General features: G+C 35.8%; 1 protein-coding gene across 1 annotated transcript in view; it reads left to right on the plus strand.

Annotated features, from left to right (window-relative positions):
- Positions 1-16,239, plus strand: part of LOC118975716 (contactin-5) — a 252,885-nt gene that overhangs the window by 157,777 nt on the left and 78,869 nt on the right. The window lies entirely within an intron of this gene.

The following is a 16,239-nucleotide window of genomic DNA, read 5'->3' on the forward strand; positions in this document are numbered from 1 at the left end:
TGTGACCTTGTGCATTTAGCATATCGTACAAAAACAATATAAGAGGAGGACTATTGTTAGTTCCGATGTGAAGATAAGGAAGCTAAGGCCTACAGAGATTTAGACTTCTCAAATGTCACCCTAGTAAGTGGAAGAATGGTGAATGGAGCCCAGAAAGATGGACTTCAAAGTGAGCATTTTAAATTAATATACTGCCTCCCATCAACTGCCAGACTGTTTTATTCATCGTTGTGTCCTCTGAACCTACTTAGTTCCTGACACATTACAGTTCTTGAGAGCTACTAATAGATATTTGTGAAAGGGAAGAAGGAAGAAAAGGAAGAAGAAAGGAAAGGGAATGAAGGAAGGAAAGGAGGGAGGGAGGGAGAAAGAGGAGAGAAGAATCTTATAAGAAACAAGGGAATAGAGAAACAAGGTCAGCCTAGGAGTTAGAGAATTGTTATCAAGGAGATGATATATGGGCTGGATTAAAGAACAAGTAGTCATTTGCTAAGCCAAGCAAGAGGACAGAAGGTACTCTACATCAGCTTGCAAATACAGCACTTTTTTACCTCCATCAGCCTGTAAAGATAGGTCTCATGTTCTCTAATCCTTCAAAGTACCTAATCCTTGCCCCATAACCAGTAGACTCAACATTATTGATCATCACATTCTTACACCATGACCTAAGCGATCACTAACCTTACTGACAAGTCTGGACTTCTTCTGACCCCTGTGTTATGCCAGTTATATAAAGTATCAAAATCTAATGACTGTTTTCTCAGGGTATCTTGTGGAGCTTCTTATTTAGATACTAGGCTTTGATAGAAAGGAATCACTGTGGACCAAATGCCACCCGTAATATTAAGCATCAACAGTAATAAATCTCTTCCCCAATGATCTCTTCTTATTCTCCCAATTAAACTTTCTTCCAGTTACCACAATTATGAGATAAGGACAAAACTCCTGATTGCTTTAAAAAGTGATTAACCTTCATTCCATTTCCTTTTACTTTTCTTTCAAGTCTTTGAGAATTCATTGTTTGCCGCCTACTTCTGGATGAATTATGCCAAGGATCATGAAAGCAAAACACTACAAAACAAAACAAAATGGTCTTTTATATTCAGAAGGATGTCCTTAAATTTATGAACATTGCTTAGGCAGAATATTGAAAATACACTTTGTCTGTTCATTTGTTTGTTTGAATTGTTTGAAAAGACCACCCTTCTTTCTCCCTTTTCATAAACTTTACACAGACACAGCCAAAAGCAAACACCAATCCTGTCTAAAACCTGACCATGTTTTAAACCTGAATACATTGCTTTCTGTGACTGTTACTTAGATTGTTTTAGTGTGTCTTTTAGTAATCTGTTTTGATATGAAGCCTAAAATACAGACTTGTAGAGCACATGCATATGACAAGGCCCTTATTTGATAACACAAATTAATTCATCAAGAACCCAAGTTCTAAACAAAAGTTTTGCTGAATGCCAACCCAATGATTGATCACAACTCCAAAGAAGATGATGGAAAATAGGTAAGTTCACTTTAGTCTCTAGCCCAAAATCTTGTTTTATTTCAACCCACGTTCCAAAATACTGAATTCTTAATTATTTTTTACTTTTGTGTAACACCCTACAACACGTAGCCTGGTGTCTGAATGATTCTTCATTGAACAACACAAGAAGCCAGGAGTATTGAACAGAGAGAGGACGAGAGTTGACTGAAAGAAAACTGTACTGCCTTTCATTGCAGATTGGAATTTGTCCTCCCAAACACCTGGCAAAGGTAATGTCTCCGTTTCACTAAGTACTTCTTAATTTGGAATTACAAAGGCAATTAGCTCTCTAATGAGTTGAAGCAACCAAGGTGAAAAGAGAAGGGAATATACTGAACAGATGATGTCTGTTAATGCCAAGATTTTAAAAAGTGACTTATTCTTTGTAAAAAAAAAAAAACTTTCAAATGGAGGATTCAAATGTCTTATTTTTTTAAACTAAAATGTATAGACCTTATTGCTTGATATGTATAGGAAAAATCTAATTTGATCAATTATATGTAAAAATTGGCAGTCATGAGCACATGGGTCTCTACCCTACATTATTGACTGAGTGCATCGGTAGACTTCACATTTGGAAACTTGTGGATTATTGCTGAGATTCCCGCACAAGTGAGGGGGATAGGAAAAATAGTTCCTAGCTTTAAAAAAAGTTTATTAAAAACAGAAAATATCCTGTACAAGATTCAAAGTAGGCAGGCATGGAAAAGCTGAGAGATAAAATTGACTACTGAAAGGTTATTTATTACACTGAGAAAATGAAATTAGAATTATTGGGAAGGGTCTGTATTAGTGCTAGATATGAAAAAGCAAGATCTTTGGGGAACCAGAGCACTTCGCATGGGAACCAGTTTGTAGCTGGTGCTCAGCAAATGTTAGTTGAAGTTTAAGTCCACTTTGAAAATGACTCAAGTTGTTAAAATGTCGGTGATAGTGACCGTTTCACCCAGCCCACACAGTGCAGCATTGCAACAGCAGTCCAGGCCAGAGTTTGAATCTCCCTCTGACTCCAGCTGGACAACCGTAGGCAAGTCATAGTGCCTCATTTGGATTCTTCATTTTTAAGTTGGGGATAATAATGTCTAATGTACAGGTTGAATGGGAGAATGAAATGAAATTTCAAGTGGAAAATTGCTCCTCAGTAAATGGTAGCTATTGTTGTTGATATTCTTAAGTAGAGGGAGAATTTTTGTTTCCCTAATCTTTCAGATTAAGGAGTCGCATCCCTGTTCATGGTATGCAAGGGCAGGAAAAATGGTCTAAATTGATCCTATCTAATTATTCATTGACTGAAATATTCAACAATATTCTGATTTTTGTCCATCTTGTACAAATACAATTTGATAACATATTCTAAAAGTTAGTGGGAGAATTTTGGCTGCTTCTCCTCCTTGGGGTCAAATTGGCATGTCGATAGGCATCACCGTGTTCTCGGCCAGTTTACTGTCATCAGGATAAACTATGAAAACACCATCAGGGCCATCTCAGTATATTAAGTTAACTGAGCCAATGAAGTCTTGCAACACCTTTCTGAAGTGGATTGCTTATATTAACATATATTTATATGCACCAAACATTCTGTGAGGAGGCATCAGTCCTTGAGCAAAGAGCGATAGCTATGTTAGTATGCAAGGGAATTTCCCGTATGTGAAATAACACTGAAGGGCTTCAAATCCAGTTACACAAATTCACCAAAAGAATGACCGAGTCAAAAAAGTTAAATACACAAATCATATTTCCATTCGAGAAAAGATGCGTAGATAAGGCTACAATAGCGAGGTCGTAGTACTAAGTGAGCTGCTTTCAAATTGGTGGCAATCATCACTGTCATCATCAGCTTGATATCACATAAAATGAGCACCAAACATGTATTATTAAATTGACTTAAATCACAGTATTCACTATTTTGACACAAAAATATGCATTCTGTGAAGGTTTGCCTGACACTTGCCATACCTGGTAATAAGCCAGGAAAAAATTAAAGACCAGAAAGCCTTTAAAAACACCAACAAGGACTCTAAAGAATTTGGAAGTACTTATAAAATAAATATTTTGACTTTTAAATGAAACCAATAGTGTAAATGGCTTTTAAGTTCCTCTAGAATTATGTCTTAGATTCTGCAACATTCTAGGTAAAAAATACAAAATTACAAGCAAATAGAATTTTTATAAACCACACAAGTTAATTATCTATATCAAAATGTCAGCTTTCTCATTTCTCTGTATTCTTATTTGGTTAACTTAAGTGTTTATTAATCGCAAAAACTATGGCGTAAAATAAGTCTATTTGAATTACATGTTTTGTTCAGGAGGTTATTGGTTCATATAATTATTTCTTTTGAGCCAACTCAAGAAATACATCTGTTATTAGGAAACTTCACTTGAAATACCTAATCACCCTTTCAAAGACTTTTTATCACCTGATCTGTATGTATCAGTAAATCAAAGCTCACATAATTTGTTACACCTCAGTTCACAGAATGTTAAGTCAAGCTAATAAGCATCATCGTTCAAACCCCACTGAACAAGATAGTCTGCATTACAGACACTCTCCCTGTAATCCATCCATTATAAGGAACATCTGTTACAAATTATCAACCTCCAGGACTGCTCATTTAAGTGCTTTTTCAAGAGCCCACTGTCTTCATTTCTCCAAATGAGTTAGATGGAGGCATCAGAATTGTACCAAGTTCACTGTCACCATGTGACAGCAGTCATCCATCAGTCTGTGCTAAACTCTAATGGTACAGTGCATAACAGTAAATGTCTTAACAGTTGTACAGCAAAACTCCTTGAAGTATAAGCCATCAGCCATCAAGAAAACACCAAGACGGGTTTTTTCTATGATATCTCAGCCACTGCCTGAAAAGTTAAGCACATAGTGAATATTCATTTTTAGGTCCTCGGGGAACTATTGATTTGCTCACTTAATATGAGAAATTAATGATGCCAGATATGTTTGTCGATTTCTGTTCATTTATATAACTATGAAACCTGTCTCTATTCTCAAATAGATGTCTTGTAAAACATGTTGTTGATATCAAGAAAAATTATGAAAGAAAATCTACATGAATTAAAAATAAGTGCAAATTTATATTTTTAGAAATATAAATATATTTGTTCAGAAAAACAAAATATTAAAGAAAGTTTTCTACTGACAGTTTAATCCATAGTATTGTCAAGAGTGTACCAGCCTTTAAGAGAATGGCTTTATAAATGTGTTGCCCTAATGTGTCATTGGAAATAGTTTCAAATTCACTTCATGGTATATTTAGGAAAATAAGTCTCAGGAATATCTATAAATTATTCATAAATGAACAGTGAGACTGAGCAAATGTAAAAGTCCATGTAGTCATTATTTCCTTGATCTTAATCTACATTGCAGAATTATAATTACTCAAATGCAATAAACCCAATATTGAGTTTATAGAAAGCTTTATAGAAATGTGGTACCTTGCATATTTTAGCACCTCATATGGCATTTTCCTAGAGGATTTCTTTAACTCATCTGTTTTTAGAATTTTTGTAATACTTAATAAATTAATATCAGGACGGCATCTGGGCTGCTTAAGATTTTAAATAAACAAACTGATTATATAAAATTATTCTTTCTAGTTTGTACAATAGACCCTAAAATGTCTATTTTCCATTTCAGAAAGATCACCTTTGATGGATGGACAATATCACTTTGATATTGGAATATATATGGAATGTACAACTTCAACTCATTTTGTAATACTATATTAAACACATGTGCCTGTTTAACTACCTCGAATTGTTGGTTAATTTACCTTTCATGTAAGGTTTGTGATAACTGACCAAGAAGTGTTCATATTTACCTAGAAAAGAACACAAGGATTTTTTAATAAACATCTTACACACAGTGATGTAGAGTCTCACACTGGTAATTAAATGCTTCAGCCAAAAATGGCACAAGTCATTTTAGTTCACAGCTCACTGGTCTGGGCCAATCACACAGCACCATCTAACCAAAAGGAGTCAGAGTTCCAAAGACAACTACATGTTCACAAATTACACCTACCACTGATGTGGGGAAGAGGTGGTATAGCTTTTGTTTTTGCTTACAACAGAAGTAGAAGAGTCATCATATTCTCAATAAGACTGCAGCAAGAGACTGATAAACCAAGCATCCTCTGGAACTACCACTGTCATTGAAACTACACTGGCAACATCTACCAACCAACAACAGTATAATAAAGCAACTTTGGAAAAGTGGTTAATCATCACAATTTACATTTGCTACCAAACCTTATTGCAACAAAAAAAATCCCCATGTTTTTAGATTTAAATGGACATTCCTTAAAATCTTCCTACAGTCCCTGAGGGTTTTATCACAGGTGTGCTCTATGGTTTTTCAATGGCTTCTTCCCTTTGACATTTCTCATAGTCATCCAATGGCTTCCAGTCACACACCTAATAAAATCCAATGTATTATCATCGCCTTAAAATCCCTCTGGGATCTGGCACAAGCTGATCTCTCCAACATTATCGTCCTCTGTGTCCTCCCTTCATTTCGTTTCAACCATACTAGAATCCTTTCTGGTCCAAAAATATGCCAAAAAATCATCAAGACTTTGGAAATTTTTCATTGATGTTCTCTGCCTAAAAAAAACAAAAAAAAACTCTTGCCCATAATATGTATGTGGCTGGTTGTCTTCTTCTTAATCTATTTCTCAGCTCCTTAGCTAATGTTTCCTGCCCCTCCTCCACCAATTTGCACCCCATTTATTTTCTTTATTGCACTTATTACTATCTGAAATTATCTCATTCATTTGTTCATTGACTGCTTTCTCCTTTGTAGAAAGTAAAACTCAGAAGGACAGGTAACTTCTTATCTTGTTAACTGCCTTATCTCAGAGCTAGTTTCTCAGTATTGTTAAGCAAGTTTAAATGTATGAATGAATGAATATGTAATCTTTTCCCCAAATAGAGTAATCACATTTTTATGAATCAAGTAAATGAGAAGATTAAGTAGCATATGGAGTAGCAATTAAGAAATAATAATCATAGACATTTAATGTTAAATATACTTTGATGTGATATAACATGGAAATAAGCTAGAGAGGCAGACACAGTGAAATAGGAGGAAAAACTATTTGTTGAATGATGTGGTGGGAAAGGGATTTCAGAATTTACCCAGGGCTGCAATCACAAAATAATTCTTTGACACTCAGGCATTTCTGTATGAGTGTGTACCTTAAATGCTGTTGAGGGGGCTCCAACTCCTGGCAAGCTCATAAATGAGCGCTGTCCACAATGGCCCACCCTCAACAGCCCTGCTCAGCTCCTGTAGACCCTTGCCTATGACTTCTTTTTTGGAGTCAATACATCCCATATGTGTCTTTCTCTTTTTCTGCTGCCTTTTAATTTCCCAGAATTACTGTCTTTTCCAAAGAACCTTGCCTTCCCATTATGTGCCCAAAGTAGGACAGCTTCAGTTTTGTCATTTTTGCCTCAAGCAATAATTCAATCTCAATTTGCTGTAGGACTCACTTGTTCATCTTCTGGCTGCCCAAGGTATTCATGGGGCCTGCCTTCAATACCATATTTCAAATGAGTACATTTTTTTTCTAGAAACCTTACTGACAGTCTCACTTTTGCATCTGTACATAGTAATTGGGAATACAAGGGTGTGGATGATCTTAGCCTTGGTCTTTAATGACACATCTTTGCTCTCTTTGACCTTTCCTAATTCTGCCATTGCTGCCCTTCCAATTCTCAGCCTTCTCTTGATTTCTTGGCTGCAGTCTCCATCTGAATTGATGACTGAACCAAGGTAAGCAAAATCTTTAACAATTTTAATGTCTTCATTGCCTGTGTTAAAGTTGCCCATTTCTTCTGTAGTGAAAAGTGCAGGTTGGCTGGACAGACTTATTTCAAGCTACAGAGACTGAATCTGTCAAAATTCTAACAAGAATATGTCAGCGAATATGGAAAACAAAACAAGGGTCCATAGACTGGCGATGTTCAATATGTATCCCAAGCTTCAAGGAAGGACCTGGCAAGAAGTGCAGAAATTGTAGAACCATATCTGTGATTTCCCACTCAAGTAAATTGATGCTCTGGCTGGTACAGACCTGCCAGGTATTCAAGCTGGATTCAGAAAATGAAGAGGCACTTGAGGTCTGATGGTGGGCATTCTTTGGATAATTTAGTTTATGTTTTATAACTACAGTAGTGCCTTTGATTGCATCAGTTATAAAAAGCTATGGATTATTCCAAAAGAAATGGGCATGCCTCAGCACCTGATTGTCCCTATGCAAAATGTATTGTAGGCAGGAAGCCACTGTCAGGACAGCATACAGCAAAAAAAATGGTTTCCTGTAGGCAAAGGTGACAGACAAGAGTAAATTTTTGTCTCCCAATTTGTTTAATCTCTATGCAGAATGTATACAAAAAGCTAGGCTATACTCAGAGGAAGGAGGAGTGAAATTGGTGAAAGAAATATCAATAACTTAAGATAATGCAGATGAGACCATCTTACTGACAGGAAGTTGCAATGATTTGAAACAACTGCCAATGAAAGAAGAAAATGCCAAAATGGGATTGCATTTGAACATCCAGGCAAAAATTATGACTACAGAAGAAATACAGAACTTTAACAAGATAATGCTCTATGAGACCCTCAGCATTCTTTCATCACTCCATCCCACCTTCCACTCCACCATTCTCTACAGCGTCTAAACACACACTTATTCTCGCAAGAAGTGCTGACCTAAATATTAAAAAGTAAATGCAAATAGAAAACATGATTCATATGCTGGATTCTGGCTACATGTAGTATATTTGAAAGAAATTAACTAATAAAAGTACAAAAGAAAAGCCCCATATGTCCATTAAGATTTGGGATTGAATAAAGGGTTCAAACTCTCAATTGACGCATCAGCCAGCAAAGGGCCTTGCCCTATTTGCAACAGTAGGGCCCTAACTTGCATCCTTGAAGTTTTGCTATGTGTATTTTGACCAATAACTTGAGAGAGGAAACCTTTGACAGCAGCTTTTAATCTACTGCAGCAGGCGCCTCGCCACACTTACTGAGTCTTCTGAGTATAACATGGACTTCACTTGCACAATCACCCGCAACACCTCAGTTAACCTCAACCTGAAATCCATGACTTTGTGGATACCTGTCATGCCAAATTTTAAACTCAGTCACCTCCATTGCAAACACAGGGCATAATAAATTTAATGGAACAGTGTTGACTCATCCGCTATAAAATCATGTTTAAGATTTTATGTAAGTTCTCAGTGTTGATCAGCAATATCCATATTCAACTATTATTGACTCCCTATCACATGGCTCACAATAACAATCCCTGATCCATTCAGTTCTCTTCCAGCCTCAACTAGCATCTTCCAACTTCTGCACTTCAGAGTTATCACCAGATTTTATTTTAAATGAAATTAACAGCATTAAATTGGAAAGAAAACTTTTGATATCCTCCTCCAGATTCGTTTTTATTCTATTATCCATCCAATTTATCCAAACATGAAATTCTGAGCTAATGTTTTGTTACAGCTTTTGACTCTTCCTCGAAAGTATCAAATGTATTTGTCCACTTCCCATTCATGAAATTTACAGGCTCTGCTCTCCCTTCATAACCAAGTTCAGACTGGTATTCAAGGCCTTCCTTCACCCCCCTTTTCCCAACTTTTAGGAAATCCTGTTACTCTGATCAAACTTAAGCTATCTGCTTTCCCTCTCTTCAAAAATACCTTAAATTTTCCAGTCTTCAGGAACATATACTTATCCCCCTTTCCTACACACACACACACACACACACACACACACACACACAGAGTCACCTGTTCCATCTTTAAGTGCCAGCCCAGAGAAACTGTTTTCTTGGGATCTTTACTGAAAAAAAAAAAGCCATCCTTCCAACCACAGTATCTAAAGAGCTTGCTGTGTCCCAGAGGTGTGAAGTGAACTTCTAAGTTACTCTACCAGACAATGCCAAGGGCTGCATGAGAGCTGAGGTGCTGTGGTACCCAGTCAGGCTCATCATTCAGCCGTCATATGGGGGCTTCTCCAACCCCTTCAGGCCTCTTTTTTTTTTTTCAGATAATTGTAGCAATGAAAAACACAGTATATGTGATTATGGGTTTGTAAAATGGTCTTTAAAAATTTTTATTTACAATATTTTGTCTGATACTCAGTACTTTGTTGAAATTTATTGTCATAAGGATATATTGATTATAATAGTACACCTTTAGTAAATCCTAAGTCTTTATCCAAAATGATTATTATATTAGCCTATAGGAAAAAATTTTAATCATTTTAATGATTTCATTGTATGTATTTACCTATCTGACTGTTTGCTTCTAGTCGCCAGCTGTTCTGTCAGTTTTCCTGACTGACTTGTCATTTTTCAATTCCAAGGGGTTTATCTGGAGTAATTCAGTGCTATTGGACATTCTCTTTTTGGATTGTTTGTGTTAATATGTAACCAGTCTTAGCATCGATAAGCAATTATTCCAATTTTAGTCTTTCATAAACCAAGGGAATTTTCAGTTATCCTTTGTATTTTAGAATGCATTCAATTGCAAGTAATCTCAAATCAGTTTTAACAATAAGGAATACATTTGCTCTCATGATAACAAGTAGAATTTTTAATTGGTTTACCCAGTGTCTCAAGTTTTTTTCAAGGACTGATTTTGCTTCCATCTCTTCACTCTGTCATCTGCAATGTTGGCCTTACCCTAAAGCTCCTTGTAGTCATAGGCTGTCTGCCCATACTACAGAGTCTAAATGCTTTCTTATTCACATACAACAGAAAAAGAACTAGCATAGCTCTACAAAGGTGCAACCTTCCATTTGGTTAGGCCAGTTTCAACCACAGAGTTATTCCTGAACCAGAAATTATCATAAGAACATGTCCATGATCTGATAGGCTTAGACCTTGCTTCCTGAACCAATCACTAACATGGGCTGGTGAGATTGTCAACATGGACCTAGACTAGTCATGGCCACTCATATAATGAGGGGTGAGTTCCCTACACTACCCCGGGACAGGTGGAGTGAATATTAAGGAATTAATCACAAAATTCATTTAATCTTTATCATACATTTTCTATCTCTAAATCCATTTTCAATCAATAAAAAATTATTTGCCCCACTCACAACAATTTTAATTGTTTAATCTATACTTTCTGTCTGTTCTGAACTATGTGAAGTAGTATCATGCTCTAATAAATAGCATGAAATTAAAACTCAGATACATATACTATTAAGAATAAGAATTGAACCCCAGATCTACTATAGAAATGTTTTGTAGCCTTGGGTGAGTCATCTGAACTTTATGAGACTCAGTCTTCTCATTTGGGGAATGGAGACATCAATACCATATTTGCTATAAAGATTAGAGAGAAAACACATAACATTTAGCATGATACCTTCTACCTGATATGCAGGCACTAAATCATTATTATTTCACCTTTTTTTCATTTTATATTATAAGCTCCTCAGAAGACAAGAATTCTTTGTTGAATCTGCCAATAATAGTACACTTTTTAAAAAATTATTTTCACATTTATTCTTATCTATTTTGATAAAATCAGTGTGGTTCTTGTTTATACTGGCAAAAAAAAAGAAGAAGAAGAAACATTGTGAGTTCATATGATGTTGTTAAGGTTACTGAGCTAATGAGAGGCATAGCCAGGCTGGTATTGCTATTTACAAAGTACTTTTTACATACAGTATCCTAAGTCATTCTCACAATAATGAATAAGATAAATATTATCATTTCCTTTATCAAAATATCAAGGAACTGAAACTAATGAGGTCCAGAAACCTGCACAAAGCTCTTAACATAAAAAAAGTCAAAACTGCAATAATATTCTTCTGACTCTATCCAAATATCTTTTCTTTGGATCAGTTTTTCCTGAAATAGAAGGGGCATAAAAACTCCCTAGGCATCTTGTACAAATTACAATTCTGAGGCTCTATTCACAGAAATTGCAATTTGGTTGCTATTGAGAAGAGCCAGGGAATCTACGTTTTTTACAAACATGCAAGGATTTTGTTGCTAATCAAAGTCTGAAGGACACTAATAGCCTGCTTTTGTTTTTGTTGTTGTTTAGAAGCCACCATGATCAGATGGGTGGCTAATTAGCAGCACTTAACAAAGAAGACATAACATAATTAGAATCTTACTTTTTAACACATAGTAAGTTTTTTAGATTAGTGCTCTGATTTTGTAAATGTATTTTACTCTTTCTTATACTTTGATGGGTCAAAAGTGAAAACATGTACAAAATAACTCAACGGCTATGCTAGGCTGTTCAGTTAATAAAAAAGTATTCATTCAATCATTTATTATAAATCTGTATTTATAACAAGCTAAGTGCCAAACACTGTACCAGGCATTAGGAATACAGTAGTGAGCAAATTACAAGCACAATTCCAGTTATCTTGTGCCTAAAATCTAAAAGGGAAAACCAGCATTAATAAAAGATTCGTGTAAATAAGTAGAAAGCTTCAACTGTGATTTTAACTATGAATGACAGATACATGGTGCTATGAATGTGTAATGGAGTGATTTTACCCAGGCAGGGCAGTCAGAGAAAGTCTCCTCCAAGGAAATGAAACTAAAGCAGAGATTTGAAATTTGAAGCATAAACAGGTGTCAAATAAGTAAAGTGGAGAGAGACAAAAATTTTATGCTAAGAAACTAGGTAACATGGAAGACAGGTATGTATCTATGTAGGTGGATAACTAAGTAGGTAGGTAGGTAATAATAATGGATATGATGATGATGGGTAAATATGATAAATATGAGCTTTGCCAAATTCACTGAAAACACAATTGTTTTTGAAGAAAACAGTTTGAGTTGTTTATCTCATTTCAATCCTTAACTACCCCTCATAAAGAACAGTTGGTTATTCTCATGGTGTTGAGAACAGTGGGAGAGGGTCACTTCAACTAGTAAATCTAAGAAACCCAAGAAGGCCCTTCGACTTCATGCGGAGCAGGATGGTAAGGAAGCAACTGACGGGAATTTAAGGAAGGAAAGATGCAATACTAGTTGAAGTTACACTTCACCAGCCTGTTATGTCAACTGTGTGTCAGGAGACATTTTTACCATAAAAATAAATATACTACCAATAGCACCATGCTTCGTAAATATGGTTGTAACTTGGCTCTTCGTAATTCTATTCTAAAGGTGATAATATCAACAACCAATGATTAATAAGGTAACAATACATGATGAGCTATAGAACATCTATTCACATTATTGTTACTTTTTAATGAAACGTTTTATTGTTATTTATAGATAGGTTTTTATTTGTGTCTACACAAATAAAAATGGGTTTTGTACTGAATGGTTCATTGCATATAATTTAACTATATGATAAAGTAAAAAAAATATTCTTTGTGGCCTGAATTATTGAGTTTATTCTGCCATATTAATCTGATCTTCCAGACAGTGGCTAAGTTTCCTCTACACATGGTATCAGAAGACATGTTTAAGGCATTGCTTCCATAAACCATCGCCCTGCCTCTCTCCTTCTTTCCACATGCACTTAGAAAAGTAAGGTATACATATTCCTACATGCACTGAGAAAGTAAGGTATATCTGCCCCCCTGAGGGGACAGAAAAGGTGTCCCCACTTTTTTCATGTGCATGGTAAAATTTCTTATCTCATTAAATAGTTTGCTATACTAGGAAGTTTAATGGATAACTAATAATTTATCATAAGATTTTATGATTTGAGCATTCCATGATTATTGGACAGTTAGTTCCTTACAATATTTGTAATTACAGAAAATTGCACAGCCACAATCAGTATCCTACATCAGGAAATCTTGTTCACCATCACTGATTATTTGGCTATGGACTATATTTGGGGAAATAGCCACGTATAGAGAAAATACTTGGGAGTTTATTAATTATGTTATAAATTCTATTTTTTGTTCCAGCTTAAGTATTTTTTAAAATTAGTGTAGCTATCTACTACCTATTATTAAAAGAAATATACCTTTTAAGAGAACTAATTTAAATATTTTATAGAGATTTAGTACTCAGAAAGGCAAATAATTTTATTTAGGTTAATGAAGTTATTTTCCACAATGTTTCATATCATATAGGTGGTTGTTAAGAAATGCTTTTTGCAGAGGTAAATAAATATAATTGATGAAATTGAACAGAATAAATGGAATAATACAGAAAACCTCAACAAATTAATTATATTAATAACTATCTTTTTTTAATATACTACCTAAATTTCAAATCTGTTTTCATAGCACCTTGAGTATCCTTCTACAAGTTTCCTATCTATGAACAAAGTCAAATCAAACTATTTTGAAGTCTGTTCCAATAATAATTCCAATAATAATCCCCAAAACTTAGTGTTTTAAAACATTGATCTATTATTTGCCCTCATGATGTTTGCAGCTGACAGACACAGGCAGGTTCTTACTTGGGATTTCTCGTGCACATGAACTCTGTAGTGGCCAAACCTTGAGTTATTTGTAGGCTTAATCCTGAGTCTGGTGCTTGGGCAGGGAGGCCTGGAATAGCTGGGGGTCAGTTGGACCTTCCTCTCTCCAGGAGTCTCTCCAATTATGTGGCTTGGACTTCCTCACAGAATGGTAGCCTCATCTAACTAAGTAGATGGATTTTTCGAAAAACATTCAGTAAGACTTGGGATGAAGCTGCACAACTGCTTACAATTTCTCCTCAAAGGTCAAGCAGTGTCATTGGTACCATTGTCTTTTGGGTCAAATAGTCACAGTCTAGCCCAGATTTAAGAAAGCGAAAGAACAGTAAGCTTCATCTTCCAGTGAGAGAATGGCCTGCGTGGAAAGGCAGGAAAGGGAGTGAGGGTGGCCCCAAGCTGCCACAAAGTCCTAACCCGCTTCTTCAATGCCATCTGTCTCTCTACCGCATAATTTTAATGTGCCTTTTTCTCTGACTCATGCTCTTTCTTTTCCTTTTCTTTCTTCAGTTGAAATGACTCCCTAGGTAAACAGTAAAAGGAGATGGGAACCGAAGGGCTAAATATCAGTTGTACTGTTCACTGGCACAGGGACCTGGGCAAATAACTTCTTATTAGAATGGACTCTCTGATGCCTACCACCTAGCATTACACCTAACACACAGTGTGGTTATTGACTAAGTGATTTATTTGTCATTTATTGACTAAACAATCTCTTTGAGATTCCATTGCATCCTCTATGAAGTAGGGACAATAAGGTCCACCCAGGGACATAGAAATACATGAACAAGTTAACGTTTGCAAAATACTTAACACAGACACAGGAAGGATGTAGTAGCTATTAGTATTGTTATTATAATGAATAGTCTTATCATTCTTATATTATCATTAGAGCTGCTCCTTCCTATCCCTGTCACCACACTCTAATAACTTGTTAAACATTTTCTTCAGCACCTGGATCTCATTTATTTTCCTTATCTTATCCTTAGCCACTATTTTAATGCTTCGAACATTCATACAGGGGATACCTCAAACATACTCTTCTCTAAGTCCTCAGCCTTTTCAGCCCTAATAATCATATTCTCCACCTCACTCCAGATGGACACAAATTCTCATTCAAAAATACCCTACAAATTACACAGTTTTTCTCCTCAAAACACAAGTTCCAGTTCTCATATTTTCCCTCATAATAACCTCGTTTTTCTGATTCCTTTTAAAAAAATTCTAGTCTGTCAACACCACTCTGACTTCCCTGGACTCCTCAGTCCACCTTTGATGATAAGCCATATCAAATTTATGAACTCCTAAACCTGCATGGGCCCAATTAACTACTGTCTCTGGCCCTGGTCCTGGCTTTCCCAGCCTAACCTTGCCAAGTCACTTCCATTTCAAAATGATGCTATTAAACCAAATTTGAACTGCAATACTATTCTAGAATATTTGCATTTCATGTCTTTCCTCTTTTATCATGTACTTATTCCAGACATTTCCCATTCTTTCCTAACTCCCAGTCCCATTTTCACCCAATCACCTTTCCTTCTTGTAGATGATTTTTTTAATGAAAAAAAAAATGGGAGCCTTCCCAATGATCTCTTTCAACTGCCTTTATTGCCATCTGAAGTTTCTTCCCATACTTTTTGTTCCATTCTTCATTTCTTTTAGAGAAAAAAAAACTGCCACTTCTCCTAATTACTTCCTACACTTTTGCCCACCATCCGAATATTTTGCCACTTTCTTGATGGAATAGTCCCTGTCTTCTAAGTCTCTGGTCTCTGCTCTCTGCTCTCCGACGTCTCTGGTCACTGCTGGTTCTTCTCAGTCTTGATAAAACTACTAATGTCTTGTCTCCTGAAAATGCCATTTCCCAAAGAAGTTTTTAAACTCTTCATCTCATTGTCCCTTCCCTGTTGAAATCCTCTACCAAGAGGTCTTTTCTAACCACATCCATCTCCTGAGCACTCCACCCTTTCCTAGCTCCTTACAATTCCAGTTCCGCCCTTTCTGCTCAGACGTCATCATCTCCAGATCCAAAGGGCAACTTGCTACACAAGACTAATTCAGAAAATGAAGTACTTAAGGGCAGAGTTTTTTTAGATGAAAATGAATGCATTCTTATAGATTGAATTGTCCATATTAGAAAATAGAAAAATGTCAGTAAGAAAACTGATTGCTTTTAGCCAATAAAATGTAAGTACATATTTTTAAATGCTGTTAGAAATCATTATTTTGGAAGTAATCAT

Source organism: Sturnira hondurensis, unplaced genomic scaffold, assembly GCF_014824575.4.
Source record: "Sturnira hondurensis isolate 20B ecotype Veracruz unplaced genomic scaffold, ASM1482457v3 Scaffold0020489, whole genome shotgun sequence".
NCBI lineage: Eukaryota > Metazoa > Chordata > Mammalia > Chiroptera > Phyllostomidae > Sturnira > Sturnira hondurensis.